Raw genomic sequence first — 5,921 nt, 5'->3', positions numbered from 1 at the left:
TGTATAAATGCAACTACTCCTTAGTCAGTCTCTGCATTTGATTATTATTTATTCAAATATTGTACATGCATTTACATAAATGTAAAATTATATGTAAGCACATTGCTGTGTGTAATCACAACATAAATCACTTTTATTTATCAGGTTAAAACACCAACAATACTCCATCAATCAAAGATCACATTTTCAAGTGAATAACATAGACAAATATCATCAAAGTGATTACATCAACTCTTTTGTCACTGAGAGAGGGGCAGAACTTTTGTCCAACAAATAATTGTGGGCTGCTTAGAACATGTGTGACAGATGTAATTAACTCAAAATAGGATTGTCTCAGTTCACAGCTATATTGGTCAAGATCTAGGTGAAGGCGATGAGGTGATGCACACAATGCAGGTGCGCCATCGGTAGTTAGCTCCACCAACTTTTCCCAGGGTCATTTAGTTTTACTTATGGACCTCTCCACCGCATCAAAAATGTCCCTCCCCATCGTTGTCCCATGCGTGGCAGCTACATCCAAGAGCTCCTGACTGACAGTGAAGTCTTCCTTCACGCCTCTTATAAAACTGGATAGATGCGCTGTATCCGGGTTGTCTGTGCTTTCATCAAAAGCTAATATGAATTAGATTTTTGAAGCGGCTGTGTTGTCAGCCAGGTAACTGCGTGACTCTTTGGCCGGCTGTGTTGTCAGATCGCCTGCTAGTTCCTTAACTCGGTCTGCGATGGTGTTTCTTGACAAACTTTTACATTTTTGAAAAGTCTGTATCTGGTCGGGGCCTTTAGCGTGCACCGCTTCAAAAATGCACCCTCTGACAAACACTTGGAAGCTTGGGCGATTTCTTGAGCCACAATAAAGCTTGCTTTCACTGCTGCATCATTTGTGGCTGTAGCTTTTGTAAACATATTCTGCTGCAATTGCAGTCTGCCTTTTAATTCTTGGACAATTAGATTTTTTTCTTGGAGGCTAAATTTAGCATACTTGGCTCAGTGTTTGGTGTCACAAATGCAGACGTAAATTGTGTTCCTTCATCACAGACACTGCCTCGTAACACAGAAGACATACTGTTTTTTCTCCTTGAAGCACAAACATGTATTCGCTTTCCATTCTTTCATTAAATTGCCTTCCCTCTGCATACATTTTTCTCTTGTTGGACATTTAGGGATTATTTATACATTTTTTATTTACACAAACTGCTTTAGTTAAACGCCGATATGGAAACACTGCAATCTAGTAGCAGGATGCCGTCATTTTGTGGGTCACAAAATTGACATGCATTGTGGGAGAGGTAGTTTGTGGTCACTGTATGCTGTAAAGCAGCATAGACTTTTATTTTAAGACAATCATATGCCTTTTAAGCTCTTGCGGGCCACATAAAATTATGTGGCGGGCCTCATTCTGCCCACGGGCCTTGAGTTTGACACGTGACCTAGACCAAACAATGTTGTCATAATGTGTGTCTCTCACCCAAGTGTTTAAGTCTATGTGATCAGGTAAAGCAACCCTACCTGTCCCACTTGAAGGACCTTGAAGGCCGAGCAGCTGGGCTGCCGAGTTGCCCGTGCCACGACATAATACTGACCTTACACACCAAAACCAATTGGGATAAGTCCTGTACACTCACTGTTGGACACCTCACACACACACACACACACACACACACACACACACACACACACACACACACACACACACACACACACACACACACACACACACAACAAACAACACCTGCTTTGAACGCACCCCAGCACCTTCCTGGTTTCATTCCTCTCCTTTCCTCCCTCATTTACTGCCGTAGCTATGACAGGAATAGGCCGAGTGCCCAACTGCTGTTCCAGTTTTCCTGGGCCTGATTAACTCTGTTTTTAAATACATGTTGTCGTCCGATGTTTATGTCTCTGTGTACATGTTGTGTGGTTCTATGTTTAATTCTCTCAAACATGGTGAATCTCCCCCTCTTGGAGTAGTGATTATTTGTTTATAGACCCAAACATGGTAAAATAGTTCTCCAAAGAGGGGGATTGGTGGCGGCGCTGTGGAACAAAAAAACTGTGCTCTTGTCATCCTACAGGTCGTCCACAGGACAGAGTTATTGCAGCAGTTCTTGATGATTTAAGAATGAATAAAGAGTTGCATTGCAGGTTGAGTGTTGAACACCATTTGCAGACTAACTCTGTCCGAGATGCAATAGCATACAAATAATACTCTGTGTTGTATGCCTAGCATGCTGACAGCACAGGAAAAAAAAGAAAAGAAGGAAATATATTGGACATTTTGGATTTAAACCGAAAATTCTAATTAACTCAATGAAACAGTTCCAAATGGGTTACATATTCACAATCCACTAACAAAGGTAAATTGTTGGGGGGGGGGGTTATCGCAGCAAATAATGCGATTACTTTTTTATTTTTATCTACCCGCAGCCCTAGTTTTGGGACATCGGCCACGTGATTTGCATGACTAACCTGATGGTTTGGAGTTCATCAGTTACCACTCTCCTCAGATGCCGTGTCCAGCTCCAACTCCCATTCCTGTCATTCAGCTGCTGTTACTGTTTGGATGCAATTACCCACCATATAATTGTTGATTATGCTGATTGTGTGTGACAAAGTTGAGACGACGCATCGAGTCAGAAAAGTTTGCTGCTGCAGCCTAGTTTTACCACGTCACAGATGTACACAAACATCAACACTTAGCTTGTGGCAGCAGCAGGGAGCTAAGTGTCACAGATATTTGACGTAGCATACCGACTACGTCAAATATCTGTGACACCTGAATACTTGGCAAATTTTCACATCCACTCAATGCCGTGACACTCCTTTGTAGCCTGTGTGCCAATCATTACTCTCAACAGTCACAGAGCACTGTGTTTAAATGGTTTTACTCACCTACATGCTGTGCTTGTAGTAGTAGTGTAGAAGTAGTAGTGTAGTGAGTGGGAAGACCTGCTTTTATGTATTAAAAATTAAAATACTACTTGCCTCCACCTCCTGAGGAGGTGGAATGCGTGGTCCACTGCCCGATTCTGAACTCCATTGTCCGTCGCTGCACCCAATGCACCAGCGGTTCCACCTCCCCAGGTCTCTCCATTTCCAACACATCAGCGTGATCCATGGTTGTGATGATGGACAATTAACAGCAGTTCAGATGATCACTTTTAACGTTGCTATACATAACTCATACAGAGGAATGTTTTTTGACTTAATGTGGACACACTGTTCACATGTTTTTTGGTCAGTATGCGTATGTAGTATGAAGATGGCAAAGAGCCTATTGGAAGCACACCATCTACACCAGAGCCACGCTGACACTCAAACTGACAATGAAGAAGTGGTCTCTCTCAGAAAACAATCAGTGAAACTTACAACAAAGGCATTTCTTTCTACAACAAGATATTAATAGAAACTAAGAAAATCTAAACTAAGCAAAGGTAACATGCAATGGAGAAAGAGACGGAATCATTACACAAACAAATGGAGTAAATTGAAATGGATGCTAAGATTGAAGTCTCAGGTGCAGAACTAGCAGTTTTGCAAGCATTTTCAAGTCAAGATGGAAAGGAAGCCTATTTGAGAAGCAAAAGCCAAAATAAATAACTGTTCCTGTTCCTTGTTCCATGATTACACTTTATGCCTACGTGGATGCAACAATGCAATGCATGGTTTGCAGTACATGAGAGAACTTGAACTTGGCTGCTAATCTCAAAGTTGTCATTTCAAAACTTGCATGTGATATTCGTGAAAAACAAAAACACATTGTGGAACATCAAGACAAGCATTTGTGTGATCCAGCTTTTGGGGATAGTCAGGCCCTGTCCACGCGTATGGGTATTTCTAAAAACGAAGTATTTTCTCTGCGTTTTGGCCTCCCGTCCACACCAAAACGGAGTTTCAAGTCACTGAAAACAAAGCTTTTGAAAAACTCTTTCCAGGGTGGAGCTTTTTCAAAACTCCATTTTCTGTGTATTCCTGTGGATGGCTGAAACGGAGGTTTCACAAAACGATTTTTATTACATTTCAATGCATATATGTATGAAAGTATGTATATGTTTGTGACGAATAAACCTCTTGAATCTTGAATAACATCATGATCTCGATTTACACATGGAAATTGTTGTTACACATTGAGCATGACACAAAAAGCAACAAACAGTGGCAGACTACCGGTATGTTTGTGTGGCTAGTACTGTTTAGGGTGTCCACATTTTCAAACCCCCAAACCGGGACCCTTGAGTGATCCACACGTTCATGCATGTGCGCTTGTATGCGCTTATACACGTAGGTGTTTACATCAGGATGGGGGACAATTAATATTATTATTTATTCGAAATTTGAAAACTGGGACATGTGTTTTACAGATATTTGTTGGGACTTGGGAAACGCAGCTTAAACCAGGACAATCCTGGACAAACCGGAATCTCCGGTCTCCGTAGCCGGGGTACGCGGTCCCAAGCCGCAGACAGAGTTGGAATGTCATCTGATGCAGAGGTTCCCAACCACCGGGCTATGGCCGTGGTCCATTTGAAACCGGGCCTGAGAATGCGAGTGGTACTTTTTTCAGAAGGGATCTGTGATCTGCTCCGCAGCGGAGCAGCAGCAGGGTCCAGAGTAAATTAAATACAACGAAATACATCTAAAATAAAACAAAAACACTTTTTATTTGCTTTTTTGGCCCTAGCATAAATACACTACGCCCAATAGTTGTCAACCTCTCCATCTGCAGTTCAAAGTACGCCATGCTGTGTGCTCAAGAAGAAGCCTATCAATGCACACGCTGCTTATGTTCTTCTGTGGTGTTTAACATAAATCTTTATCGCTATTTATTGGCCTGGCATGCTTATCTGAGGGTTTAAAAAAAAAATTGGGCTCTCTTGTGGACTGAGATATTCTTAAAAACACCGTTGGTGTGGACAGGAATTTTTTGAAAATGGAGAGGGACTAGCAGTGTGGACTAGGCCTCAAATAGGTGAAAGAAAATGGATATCAAAAGGGATGTGTAAATAGTAAAACTAAAATTAAAATGAGACAACTTTGCTACAAATGTCTGTGCTATTAACAAAAAGGAGACAAAAGACACCAAAGAGAGTGACACAAAGGGAAACATCAATTGTTTATTCTGTTTGTGTGGTCACTATCTAGATGAATTGAAAAAAAAGCAACTTCTTAAAGGTAAAAGGAGCTTGCTTTGTGTTTCTCAACACTGGGCATTTGAGCAAGAATTGTGATAAAGACTTTAGGTACATTCGTTGGCATTCGGCTGACTTTTTTTTTCTGATTATTTCCTGTGAATAATGCAAACAGAGCCATACAACAATTTTACGCATGCTCGTCAAGAAAAGAATGGAATCAGTGTACATCAATGGTATATACGCCAGTGAACCTGAACCAACTGTAAACAACACACTTGTGCAAACTCAAGCTTTTAGAAGCCAAACAGGTTCCGGTAGCAATGGAATATTCCCAATTCTTCCAGTTCAGGTGAAAGCAAGAAAAGGCAACAAAGTGATTCAGACCTACGCGTTTTTAGACAGCGGGTCAACATCTGTCAACATCAACATCTGGGATAGATCAAAGATGTGTTTGTTAACAATGAGCCCAAAGACATCGTTATAAAAATGAATTATAAATTCACTTGAAATATCTAACCTTAATGGAAAACTCAGTGGAAACTTAATGGAAACTTAATGGTACTTGAGTTTTTACCAATGTTTACACACAAAAAACAATGACAATAAGTACAGCAAACAACATCAAAAAGGAAACCCTCAGAAAGTCTTTCTACCTTGATCACATTGACATAACTGAAATCCATGCAGAGGTTGAATTGTTAATTGGTACAAACGCTTCAAATTGCCTGGAACCATGCAAAGTTGTTAATAGCCAAGGCGAAGGACCCTTTGCCATTAAACCCTACTGAGGTT

This window comes from Zeus faber (genome assembly GCF_960531495.2).
Source record: "Zeus faber genome assembly, chromosome: 14".
NCBI classification, from domain to species: domain Eukaryota; kingdom Metazoa; phylum Chordata; class Actinopteri; order Zeiformes; family Zeidae; genus Zeus; species Zeus faber.
This window is presented reverse-complemented; position numbering follows the sequence as displayed.